The 13,968-nt window shown below is 43.5% G+C and overlaps 1 protein-coding gene across 7 annotated transcripts in view; it reads right to left on the reverse strand.

The window, feature by feature from the left end:
* The window catches only part of FYN (FYN proto-oncogene, Src family tyrosine kinase), a 145,396-nt gene that overhangs the window by 33,050 nt on the left and 98,378 nt on the right, over positions 1 to 13,968 (reverse strand). The gene's annotated exons all lie outside the window — the stretch shown is intronic.

Genomic DNA, 13,968 nt, shown 5'->3' on the forward strand with positions numbered 1-13,968 from the left:
TTGCTAGGGGCAACTGAGCCAGTTTCACTTTACACCATGTTTGATAAATCTTCCCCATAGCGTTCATGTACTGTATGGTGGATGTAGTATTTGTGGCATAAAGACCAAAAGGTGTTATGATACTGAAACCATATCTCCCAACTGCCCCAGATCTGGTGGACATTTAGGACTTTGGGGTAACGTCCCACTACCCCAGGACGGCCCCTGTTTGTCCCACTCCCTGTGCTGGAGGCAGTACGGGTCCTGCAAGTGGTCCTTTAGCTGTGAACCTCCTATATTTTCCATCCCATTTGAATCCATGTGAACCCTTCAGAACTTTCTATATTTCTGCGTAAAATTAAACCTGAAACTATATCATATTTTAACAAAAGCCTTAAAACTGGATAAGGAGAACCACAAATGATTAAAAACTATTAGATTTGGTCATTTATTGATTAATTAACCAGTATCGCATATCTGAGTAAAAGTCCTGATGAAGAGGTACTACCTAGAAACGCCTTGTCTGCCAATAAATTTCTCCTTAAATATACTGCGACCCACATCATCCTTGCAACACTAGTGCAACTCTGAGCCCCTGTCCCAAGTGGACCGCCACTCGTGTACCCTTTTTACAATTTCTTTCTCTGGTCACCCAGTGATTGGGAATAGCAACAGACGGCTAACTCTGATGTCCCCGATGTGCTTGGCGGTGCCGTGCTCGGAACACAACCGCATCAGGTGTGCATATCCTCTCTGCAATATCCTATTCTCTGTGGTCTCATACTATGGGGAGGATTTATGAAGACTGGCTCGTACGCTGGTCTTAAATTAGGCCCTGCCCCCTTTCCCCTGGCTGAATTTATTAAGAGGCGCATGCCTCTTAGGGAATCCGGCCTGCTGGGCGCCCAACTATGCGTCCGCCATATCAAATCTACACCTGCTTCCAGTAGGTGTAGATTTGGATCATGATTTACGCCCCAGGAGAGTGGGGGATACGGCAGGCGTACGACAGGGAGAAGGGGCGAATCTGTGCCTTCTCCCTGGTGTACGCCCCGGCTGTAAGCTTAGTAAATGTCCTCCAATGTGTGCTCCATGGTGTTTTCTTCTCTTTTGATGAAGTCTGGTATTGCAGCTTAGCCTTTTCTATGTCTGGTATTGCATCTTAGCCTTTCAGTGAGCTGCAATACCAGACAGAAGCCAGGGACAAATGTGGTTCTGGTACCATTAAAACTGTTGACTAGAGATGAGCGAATCTACAGAAGGAACGAAGCAAAGTGCTCCCTTCCTATCTGGATTCTGCTCATCGGGCTGCGGGGCTTTGAAGTCTGCTCTGCTTCCTGACGCTCCACCCCAGGTGCCTGGAAAAGATGCATCCAGTCCTGGGAAACTTCTCCCAGTTTCCCAGCACTGGATCCATCTTTTCCCAGCATCTTGGGAGGAGCAGCACGAAGCGGGGCAGACTTCAAAGCCCCGCAGCCCGATGAGCAGAATCCAGATAGGAAGGAAGCGCTTCTCTACTGTTGACCCTTTTTTTCTTATACTGGACAACCCTTTTACTCAGTTGCACAAATAATGACTTTTTAATACGTCTGTACATAACATCTTGTCTTAGGGTTGCCCAGTCCATAATAAAATATGACTGCTCATTTCTGTGCAAGAGACGATTTTTATGATGCCTACATAATAAGACATTGTTGAGATGGAAACAGCCATAGAACAATCTGCTCAGAAGAATTCACTAAATTAGCATAGAAATTCTCAGACACAGACATATCAGTGTTATCTAAGTGACCCCGTGACTAGGTCATCCTCTCAAAGCATGACCACACCAGTAAATCTTAAGACAAGTATGACTGGGACTTGCTTGTCTGCTCATAAACTCTATAGCAATGACTGCACAGGAAGGGACATTTTTTTAGTTTTGTGAGGCCTGTCAAGTTAGTCACATAGACTGATTTAAAGGGGGATGAAATGCGCCACACCATTCCATTCCTGAATTAATGTGATTCTGAATGATTTAAAAATATTACTATAATAGACAACTATGCATTTTGGGTCTTCTGCTACATTGAAATATACAAAAGTTGCCCACAAAAAAAAAACATAACAAAACACAAAGTACAATGTCTAATATGTTATTTATTAGACATTATTAATATTAAAGGGGCATTTCAGCGAAAAAATTGTTTTTTTTTTTCCAAATCATCTGGTACCAGATTGCTGTACAGATTTGAAAATTACTTCTATTTAAAAATCTCATTCCCTATAATGTGCAGCCGATTGATAATGATTTTTTTAAAAAATGGCAGATTAGATGATAAGCAAGCAATTGTTTGGCAAAATAAATAAAAACCATCTGACAAAAACTTTTTTATATCCTATGGCCATCAGACTCTCCATGGCGGGACCAGCAACGGGAGTGGGACAAGCAGGAGCCGGTATGTATGCGGGGCCCTGTCCAGGGGTGGGGTAAGTTCGGGTTGGGGGGGCTGTCCGGGGTGACAGGTTCCCTTAAAACGGGCAAGTTCTTCTAAAACATCGACCTCTGAAAACACTGGGTTTGAACCCATACAACTGGAGGCAGTGCTGTGTGCAGAAATACTGTGATTGTGGAAACTTCCGTCTGAAAAAAAAAGAAGCAGAAGTAACTATTTAAAGTGGTACTCCAGCGGGGGGGCTATTTTGGGATCTGGCTGGGGAGGAGGTGGCTGAGAGAAAAGACATCCACTCACCTCCCTGGATCCAGCGGTGGGTCCCGTATCGCGGCGCTCCGGTCACCGGTTCCCAGCCGCTTCCTGGTGTCTGACGCGGGCTCGAGACGTGAGGTCTCAAGTCCGCTCAGCCTGTCAATAACAGAGGTGGGATCCGTTTCAAGTCCGCTCAGATCCCTCCTCTCTCACTGACTGGCTGAGCGGACTTGAGACTTCACATCTCGAGCCCGCGTCAGACACCAGGAAGCGGCCGGGAACCGGAGCGCCGCGATACGGGACCCACCGCTGGATCCGGGGAGGTGAGCGGACGTCTTTTCTCTCAGCCACCTCCTCCCCGGCCAGATCCCAAAATAGCCCCCCCGCTGGAGTACCCCTTTAAATGGTCAGCGACTACCTTACCTCCATCAGTAAATGTTTTTCCCACATGCTCTTCCTCTTACTAACATATCTGAAAGGTTTTATTCCCCTCCATAACAGATCAGGCCAGTTCTTCCTCTTTCGGGGCTTTAGCAGCATTTGTTATCTGTTTTGCCTCCTTCTGTATAATTTTATACGTCTGTCAGCTACACTTCCAGTCTCTCTATTCCTTCTATAGACCGACTTTTTCCCTTTACTATAGCCCTTACATCTCTAGTAAACCATAGTGGTTTCTTCTACCTTTTACTTCCAATTACTTTTACTTTTGCTAATTTCTCGTGCATAGTATTTCTCCTATATAGTACTTTCATATCTGTCCTAGATCTACCGCTGTATTGTTTATGGGCTGAACAACAAAACATTAATCAATGATTGGGTTTACTGAACTCTTACTTCAGAGCTGCACTTTTATAAGTCATGCTTGAAAGCAATATCCAGCCGCCACAAATTTCAGTAAAATGGGATCTCAGCCCATGGAACAGATGCTTCTTATTAGTTACACACAGACAATGACCTTCCCATGACTATAGCGTAAATAAGCTGGACAGAATAAAGCCGCAATGTGCACAGCGGCTGGGCTCACTTCATGTTGACTGGAGACAGTTCAGCAATACTTGTGGCAGACCCAATGTCATAGTCTAGAGATGAGAAACTTTTCAATGTACATCTATAATTTAAAAAAAATCTGGCCAATATGTCCAAAAATAATGGATAATACACTGGGGACAGTAGGTTTTTTTTACAATTTCTTTTAATACAGGATATGTAAAATGGCAGGAAAAATAAAAACAGGAATAATAAACACTATGAAAATGCTTGAAATATAAAGGGAAAAAAACACAGGCAGACAAGACTGTGTCTAAGTCATGTGGACATGTGTTTTACACACTGTATAAATTCTATGGAAGCAATTCTATAAATTGCCAATTCTCACAATTTCCTTTTTAAATATCTTTGAGGTATTTATTTACGTATTACACGGGACGATTATCAATCGCAAAATCGTAAGATTGTTCAGATTTAAACGATAATCGTTTCGTGTAATAGCAGACAACGAGAAATCGTTAGTTGTTTGATAGAATTTGGACCTATTTTTATCGTTTGATCGTTCGCAAAATGTTTGCACATCGTTCAGTTTAATAAGAAGTCATAGCTAGAGATGAGTGAACCTGGAGCATGCTCAAGTCCATCCGAACCCAAACTTTCGGCATTTGATTAGCGGGGGCTGCTGAATTTGGATAAAGCCCTAAGGCTATGTGGAAAACATGGATATAGTCATTGGCTGTATCCATGTTTTCCAGACAACCTTAGAGCTTTATCCAACTTCAGCAGCCGCCGCTAATCAAATGCCGATCGTTCGGGTTCGGATGGACTCGAACCCGAACCCGGTTCGCTTATCTCTAGTCATAGCTGAAACGTACGCAATAGCGGCGAAAAAATGACCATAAGAACGATCAAAGTAACAATCATCGCTCCATGTAATTTGGCTAACAATTTCAGGTCGCTTGTCATAGTGGTCGTTTGAGATTGTTTATCGTTAGTTGTCAAAAAATCGCTTGGTGTAATAGTATCCAAAGACTTAGATGGGGAACATCCGGCCCTCCAGCTGTTGCAAAACTACAATTCCCATCATGCCTGGACAGTAAAAGCTTTGCCGCATGGCAAGTCCCATTCTGTGCAGTAGGCGGTGTGATAAGAACATCGGCACGCCGCCGGACGTTACAGCACGCCTCCGGAGGACGTCACAGCTTCGCTGGAGTTTGAAACATGCCCCTCACGCCCAGAGGGGTGTGATTACATCACCGTACCACCCAGGGGACCGTGACTACCTTCCCAGAGCCCACCACCCAGATGACTACTTGCCGGTGATTACCATACAGCGCGCCAATGTATAAAAGTAAGATTATACGTTTTCATTTGCAGGGACGGGGGATATAAGGATATGTATGGGAAGTGTGCTGAGTGGTTTATCAGCACACTTCCTGAGCTGAATAGTGATTTTATACGTGATTGGTTCCCTTTGAAGGGAATGTGTTGTTACAAAACTACCTATTATTTTAATCAAGCTTTTAAGCAAAGTTTTATTTAATGATTTTTTATTTTATTTACCATTTTACTATATTACTTAATTTATAAATTAATCCCAAAATCTTGCTGTTTTCTTCCTGACCATGAAGCCCAATAATAAGCTGAGACTTCCTGTCCTGAGCAAATCACTTACCAGCAGTGTCCTTTCTATTATAACAGACAGGAATAGTGAAAGGTGATGCGAGCATATAGACAGGTCACCATTCTCAAAAGCTCAGAGCTTAGCCTCATTGGAGGGACTATCCTATTACTGTAAATAGGATTTGTTCCAGTCTATTGTCACTATGTCCACGGGACTTGCTGTAAAGCATATCTCTAAAGGCTGTTAAAACACATCAGGCAATATATCTGCCCCCATAATAGTGTACTAGAGTAAAGAAAATCAGAAATATATATATATATATATATATATATATGTCAGTTTTCTGCAGTTGCTATTCACTGAATAGCGTCCGCAGAAAACCTGTCAGTGCACACAATGGAGCGTGTGGCTCCGGCTGCATGCTCCATTGTGTGCAGCGGAGAATTGATCAAGAGTGAAGATCATCGGGTCGGTACTGCAGCTGGCCGGCCGGATGATCTTCTCTGACACTGGCCGTTCGTGACCCGGAACGGCCAGTGTTCTGCAATATACTCTCTTTATTTTTTAAATATGTTTCGCATGTTTAAATCAATGTTATGCATACGGTCAATTTGCAGTCCATGCTCCCTCTGTGCCGGTATTTGGTATTTTCTCTGTTAAAAAAAAAGAGACCAAACACAGGAAGTCCTACTCCTTTGTGCGCTCTTACTCAAGGAAAGACACTTGTTCATAATGCAGGTTGTATATCAACTGAGGGCAATTAACTTGTCTAACTATATTAATAACTATTGCTAATTATATTATCAGGAGACAATGCTCTTAATTATGTAACAATGCAGTCAGTATAATATCACTGTGTGGTTACTGTTTCAGGTGCTGTCTGACAGGAGAGTTAACCATACAGTGCTAGCACCCCCAGGATTCTCTGTTACTAAATGTTGACGTCCAACAGCTGTACACATGTGCAGTGAAGGGGGACACCTAGTGGCTATATGTATAACACTGAAGGCAGAACACCTAAAAAAAATAGAATATACTAAAGAAAACTCCTTTTAATCACAACAGTTTCACAGAGTCTTTAAGTACAATCATTTTGCTTCAGACATTCCAGTCAAGAATAGAATGGTTTATGGAGCTGATGCTAGTTTCATAAGTCGTAGTGTAATAAATATATTAAGGAAGATTAGCATAATTCATATGTCAAAGCTAAACTCCTGCTTTAAATGTACATAAGGCTGCTACTCTCCGAAGCTTAGGGGGTTGGTATCAAGTCACCTGCCCATATAATGGTGCCATCATTGTTTACGCTTCTCATTACAATGCTACATCTGCTCTATTGTTATAGCAGAAGAGTAGAACAGCGAGGCACTTATTAGTACGACTCCATTTTCATTTAAATATGCAGTAATGGGGGCAATGCAATATTTACAATGGATGCATGTATCTACGAGCTATTATGATCCAGCACCGGTTTTTGTAAAACCCTTAAAGGGACAATACTGCTCTAGGCTGTGTCACAGGTGACTAATTAAACGTCATAAAAACGCCCAAGTATTGATTGTTGAATAAGCTAGTACAAATGTCAATGGGAGAAAATGGCAGCACAGCGTGCAATAGACTCATATACTGTATTATTGCGTTACCCATAAGGTAGGAATAAGCGCACTTTGGGGTTAAAGCTATAAAGTCCATATAAACCCCTAGGACACCCACACTAAAAATGGTCAAAATTGCAAAAAAGAGCAAAATAATTTCATTTGAATGAATATATCATACAAAGCCAAAGCTCTGGTCACATCCGGTCCCTTAGAGTCTAAAACTGACGTTCACTTGCTGAGATTATTTCAGGAACAGTTGTTGTGGCAGCGCTGGCCTGCTGCCGAAAGGTCAGGGGGTTGGCTGGCAAATCCGTGCGGAAACACATTAGCACAAAGCTGCTGTTTGAGCAGGCAGAATCGAGCCCCCCCCCCCCTTCTTTTAATGGAAGAAATGAAAGACGAGTAGATTTACCCTCCGGAAATAAAACAAAGAGCCACTCTGCCGTCTTTTCTCTCTCTTTTTTATTTTTTTATTATTACTTTCAAGGAGTCTGCTTGTCAGTGGATTCTGTGAATATTATGGCCTCATCTCTGCTGGGACAATGCAGGACTTCTCCTACGCTGCGGTCTAGCTGCCGCTGTCCAGAAATCAGCTAGGCCGCAGCATAATGCTGGCTGATGTCTTCACAAATAGGCTGTTCTGTATAATACATCTCCCTGGGCCCAGCATGAGTCCTCCGAGATCACATGAGGGAACGACTCCTGTCATAAACATCAAACAGGCCCAGTTTGGCAGTATACAGCTCTTAAGTGGGTTAGACAGAGGCCACGTCTTTATCCTTAACCCTCTAGTAAATTCAAGTAATGTCAAATAAAACGGCATGTCGGGAAGAGTCTGAAGGGCAATAATATTGTATAGAATCATTACAGCACTCGTTTCTCCAGCCTTCTATAGTGGAATATCTACAAACTGCATCATTACATTTTTGGGTATTCGAGCATTCACACCACCTTACAACATTGCTGGGAGGACTGGGAGACCCCCCCCCCTCCCCCATTGCAGCTGCCACTTGTGGAGTCACTCAAGTTATGTCAATATGTTTAGATAACATGTCAGAGCTTCTAGATGATGAAGTAGCAACATTTACAGGGGTTATCCAGCGCTACAAAAATATGGCCATTTTCTTCCAGAGACAACCCCACTCTTGTCTCAAGCTTGGGCTGGGGTTTTCTGCTCAGTTCCATTAAAGTGAAGGGAACTTAATTGCAAACAAGACAAGATTCATGTTGTCTCTGAAAGAAAGTGGCCATGTTTTTGAGCACTGGATAACCCCTTTAAAGGGGTACCCCAGCGTTTTTTTTTCTCAAATCAACTGGTGTCAGAATTTGCCAGAGATATGTAATTTACTTCTATTAAAAAAATCTCAAGTCTTTCAGTACTTATCAGCTGCTGTATGTCCTACAGGAAGTGGTGTATTCTTTGCAGTCTGACACAGTGCTCTCTGCTACCACCTCTGTCCATGACAGGAACTATTTAGGAGGCAGGAGAGGTATTCTATGGAGAATTGCCACTGCTCTGGACAGTTCCTGTCACTAACAGAGGTGGCAGCAGTGAGAACTGGGTCAGACTGGAATACACTAAATTAACTCCTGTGGATAGGGGAAAATTAGGAGATGGCAGGGGGTCCAACCCCTGAACCCCCTGGTGATCTTCGTATCGGACCTGCTCTGATATGAATAGAGCCCTGGGTCGCCACACGACCCACAGTTCTATTCATTCCTATGGAGCGACAGAAAGAGCCCAGTACAGCGCTGTTCCAGCATACTCAGCTCTTTCCAACACTCCATAGGAATGAATAGAGACGCAAGTCACATGCCAACACGGGGCTCTATTCATAACAGAGCCGGCCGGGGTCCGATACGCAGGTTGCCGGGGGGTTCAGGGGTCGGACCCCCCGCGATCTCCTACTTTTCCCCTATCGATTTTTCTGAAGAAGTTTCTAAAAGCCAGATGCGTTTGCAGTGCCCCTGTAATGTCTACAGAATAGAACCCCCCCCAAAAGTCACCCCATTTTGGAAAGTACACCCCTCAAGGAATTCATCTTGGGGTGTGGTAGGCATTTTGACCCCACAGGTATTGGAGGAAAGTATTCAAAACTAGACCGTAAAAATGAAAAAAATTTAATTTTTCCAATAACATGTTTGTTTAGTTTGAAATTTCTCAATTTCACTGGGAACAGGGGAGAAAAAGCACCCCAACATTTGTAACGGAGCTTCTCCTGAGTACAATGGTACCCCATATGTGGGCATAAACCACTGTATGGACACACATCAGGGCTCAGAAGAGAAGGAGTGTGATTTTAGTTACAGGCAATATGTGGGTGTTTACTGGTTATCTGGGGTGGTAATGGACAATCTCGGGGTGTTTACTGGCTATCTGAGGTGGCAACAGGCAATCTGGTGGGGTTGTGGGCAATCTGGGGTGGTTACGAGCAGTCTGTGCCAATCTGGGGTGGTTACGGGCAATCTGGGGTGGTCACAGGCAATCTGGGGTGGTTACGGGCAATCTGGGGGTGTTTACTGGCTGTATGGGGTGGTTATGGATAATCTTGGGGTGTTTACTGGCTATCTAGGGGTGGTTACTGGCTATCTGGGGTGGTGACGGGCAATCTGGTGGTGTTCACTGACTATCTGGGGTTGCAACGGGCAATCTAAGATGGTGACGGGAAATCTGGGGTGGTGACGGGCAATCTGGGGTGGTTGCGAGCAATCTGGGGTGGTTACGAGCAATCTGGGGTGGTTACAGGCAATTTGGGGTAGTTACAGGCAGTCTGTGGCAATCTGGGGTGGTTACGGGCAATCTGTGGTGGTTACGGGCTGTCTGGAATGGTTATGGGCTATCTGGGGGGATACGGGCAATCTGGGGAGATTACGGGCAATCTGGGGTAGTGACAGGCAATCTAGAGTGGTGACGGGCAATCTGGGGTGGTGACGGGCAATCTGGGGTGGTTATGGGCTGTCTGGGATGGTTATGGGCTATCTGGGATGGTTATGGGCAATCTGGGGTGGATACGGGCAATCTGGGGTGGATACGGGCAATCTGGGGAGATTACGGACAATCTGGGGAGATTACAGGCAATCTAGGGTGGTTACAGGCAATCTGGGGTGGTGACGGGCAATCTGGGGTGGTTACAGGTAATCTGGGGTGGTTACAAGTAATCCAGGGTGGTTACAAGTAATCCAGAGTGGTTACGGGTAATCCAGGGCACTTGACTTTGGTGACAGGCGTAAAAAAGTGCCGGCACCATTTGTAACAAGCGATCAGTGGTATATAGTATATACCGCTGATCACTTGTACTGGGACCACACCGGGTGGTCACCGATCATTGCCCCATGCTCTCTGCCACCTCCGGTGGTGGAGAGAATGAAGCTTTGATCATTTTCAGGAATCCATCACTGTGAACAGAGTCTGTTCACAGAGATGGCGGCGGCCATCTTGGATCAGATGGCCGCCCTGGGAGGGTCAGTGACCAGGTCACTAGGGTTAATTCTGGGGACAGGGGGGGACATGTTCTCATCTCCTCTCACTGTGGATTCACGGTGAGAAGAGATGAAAGCGTTCAGCTGCGCTGGCAATGGGGGCTGCGCTGGCAATGAGAGGAGGGGGCTGCGGGCATTACCGGCGCCGCTGCACTATTCTGCACCATCGCCATAAAGAGCTGATGGCAGCAGAATAGAGCCCATTAGTGAACGCCGTAAAAATCCGTATCGGCGGTCACTAATAACATAATACATGTATTCTCTGGGTCATTACGGTTACGGTGATACCAGATTTGTATAGGTTTTTTTAACTATTATCACTTTGGCGCAATAGAAACTATCTTCCTAGCAAAAACCCACAAAAACTGTTGCTGCATTGCAAGATCCATAGCGTTCTCATCTTTTGCGCGACAGAGCTGGTTTTGGGCTTATTTTTTGCGGGAAGATCTGTAGTTTCTATTGATACCAAGTTTTATATGTATATGACTTTTTGATCTCTTTTATGACGTATTTTCTAAAGTGGATTGATAAAATACAGCTATTCTGGTACTGTTTTTTTTTACAGCGTGTGTCGTGCGATATAATTATTTATATCGTTTTATAGATTGGGTCGTTACGGACGTGGCGATACCAAATATGTATAAGATTTGTGCTTTTGATCACTTTTATGTCACGTTTTATTGAGTATAGGGAATGTAATGCATCTTTGTTATTGGGGGGGGCTGGGGGGGCTGTGTTGTGTTTGGTGCACACTTTTTACCTTTTTTTTACTTTTACACTAGTGTACATTACTGTACACTAGTGTAAAATACTTAGATCACTGATACAATACATTGCAGTACCTGATGTACTGCAGTGTATTGTATCATGCCTCATGCTGACAGGCAATAGCCACGGCCACCCCTGTCAGCATGAGGCATCTCCATGGTGACCCCGGGGACCTTCATTAGGACCCCGGGATCACCATGGAGACATCGGCATTTAACGGGTTAAACTGCCCGGAGCAAAGAATCCTCCGCTCCGGGCAGTTACAGGAGGGTGTCAGCGGTCCCATTGACCACTGATCACCCGTTCTGCAGCCGCCGCCGGGCGGTAATTTATTCCGACGCGCCCGCCGTTAAAAGGCGTACGCATCGGAATAAAGCCCATTAGTGGCCGCCGTGAAAGGGCAGCATGGCTGTCACTAAGGGGTTAAAGAATATATTAGAAGCAATATAAGAAAATTCTATGAAAAATACTGTGGGGGAGATTTATCAAACATGGTGTAAAGTGAAACTGGCTCAGTTGCCGATAGCAACCAATCAGATTCCACCTTTCATTTTCCAAAGAGTCTGTGAGATATGAAAGGTGGAATCTGATTGGTTGTTAGGGGCAACTGAGCCAGTTTCACTTTACACCATGTTTGATAAATCTCCCCCAATGTTTTGAGGTGAAGGGGGCAGCTGATTCAATCCCTGTCACCCCCGGCCACCCATCTATGTGATCACTGTGACGTCTTCTTGTGTTGCCGGGTTAGCCCTTTATTGGTTAGCTATCGGATCATGTAAACCTGGAGGAAGAATCAGCGCGGCGAGCTGAGGAACAGTGCAAAAACAAAAATAGAAGCATATTCCACACTGCAGGTAAGTATGCTTCTACAATGTATTAAATAATAAATGTTTTGAAGGGATTACCCCTTTAAGGATAAAGTTTGTATCATTGAATATAACAGGGAAGAATTCTAATGACATGGAGAACCCATACAACTGCACTAATAAATCACACACTAATAATCATAAAGTACATTGGAAAGTGCTATAAAAAGTTGCAACTTTATATATAAAATCATTTCACTTAGCTCCAGTCTGCGTAGATAAGAGCTCTGGGCACAGGACGATCAATGTGGTTCTAATTTATTCCAGGTTAGAATAGTTTTGTATAAGAATGAAGACATGAAAATCACTCAGCCCTTGGCAGCTGTTCAATATTACAGATCTGTCATCAGAGGCAGGAGCCGCATACAAACCGCACTCAGTAATTCTTGATCCTTATAGAGTATACGAAAAAGACATGAAAGAGGATGCGACTGTCTCCCAGATGGTATGCTATTAGTCATGTAGTAGACTGGAAAAACACTTTATACAGGTGGAATGTATTGAGCTTCATTTTGCATTTGCCATTGCCAGGCCCACAGTAACTGTTTTTGTATTGTTTTTAGGCTGTTGGCTGTCATTCATAAGCAGTTTGCTAACTACCATACAGTTGTTACAGGATGTGCTAGAAAGTCTCAATCAATCATTGATTGATTTCGTAACATAGTAACATAATACAATAAGGTTGAAAGAAGACAAGAGTCCCATCAAGTTCAACCTACAGAAACCCTACTGTGTTGATCCAAAGGCAGGCAAAAACCCAAATGAGGCAGATGCCAATTCCACCATCACAGGGAGAAAAACTCCTTCCAGACTTCAAAATGGCAATCAGAATAAATCCACGGATCAACTTATCACCAGTAATCTAGGTTTATCATGTAAACGGCCAACACACTGCATGCAAAGTGAAGGCAGATGAATAAATACCATAAGACTGCACCCGACTGCAGGAGTTTTCATTTTTGGCAGTTACAGCCTGGTAGTACTATAGGTACTACTGGAGTATTAGGGTACAAACCCACTTGCCGGATACGCAGCGGATATTCTGTTGCGGATCCGCAGCAGATTTAATCTAAATAACTGAACTCAGCATCAAATCTGCACCACCAAATCCACTGCGGATCTGCTGCGGATCCGGTGTGTGTGATGGCACCCTTAAACCATTTTTTTTTACATTCTTTTCCAAAACACACATATATATATATATATATATATATATATATATATATATATATATATATATTATAAAACGATAAGGCGGCACTCCAGGAATAGTGAATAATAAAGTGAATTTATTCACCCATAATGTGCGGTACAACGTTTCAGTTTCTCGATGAAACCTTTTTCAAGCAACACATGAAAATTTAAAAACAACCATATCATGTTAGTACATTTTCTGCTATACCTATATATCTCAAATACCCAGCTCAAGAAGTCTGTGTCCACAAGGAGAAGGATATATATATATATATATATATATATATATATATATATATAGTGCACCTTATTGCTAGTACTATTTTTTCCTGTATTGCACTGAATACTTCAGTAAACTGTTTACTTGTTTAAAAACTGGACTCTGTGGTTCCTCCGTCCGCACACCTACACCTGTTCTGTTTTCAAAGTCATGTGTCCGTATACCCAGGGGGTGGGCATACCTCAGAAAGTTTGAGGTGTATATATATGTTTTTAGCCAAACCCAGGAGTGTAACCAACACAGAGAAAAACTAAAATGATAATATTTGCACCTTTTTCTGGTTTTGGTTTTAAATACTGACGATATAATAACCAAAATACATAAGAAACCAGCCTCAGCCTGCATGCTGCGAGAGGGAGGAGGGAGCAGCGGGATGGGGAGGATCTTTGTGTTCAGTTGCATATGCTTGATGTAGACTTAAAAATTATTCAGTCATACAGTAGTACAGTACACACAATACACACACAATATGTGCTTCGGCCTGCCCAAAGCCTTAGTCCTTTTC

Source organism: Dendropsophus ebraccatus, chromosome 6 (assembly GCF_027789765.1).
Source record: "Dendropsophus ebraccatus isolate aDenEbr1 chromosome 6, aDenEbr1.pat, whole genome shotgun sequence".
NCBI lineage: Eukaryota > Metazoa > Chordata > Amphibia > Anura > Hylidae > Dendropsophus > Dendropsophus ebraccatus.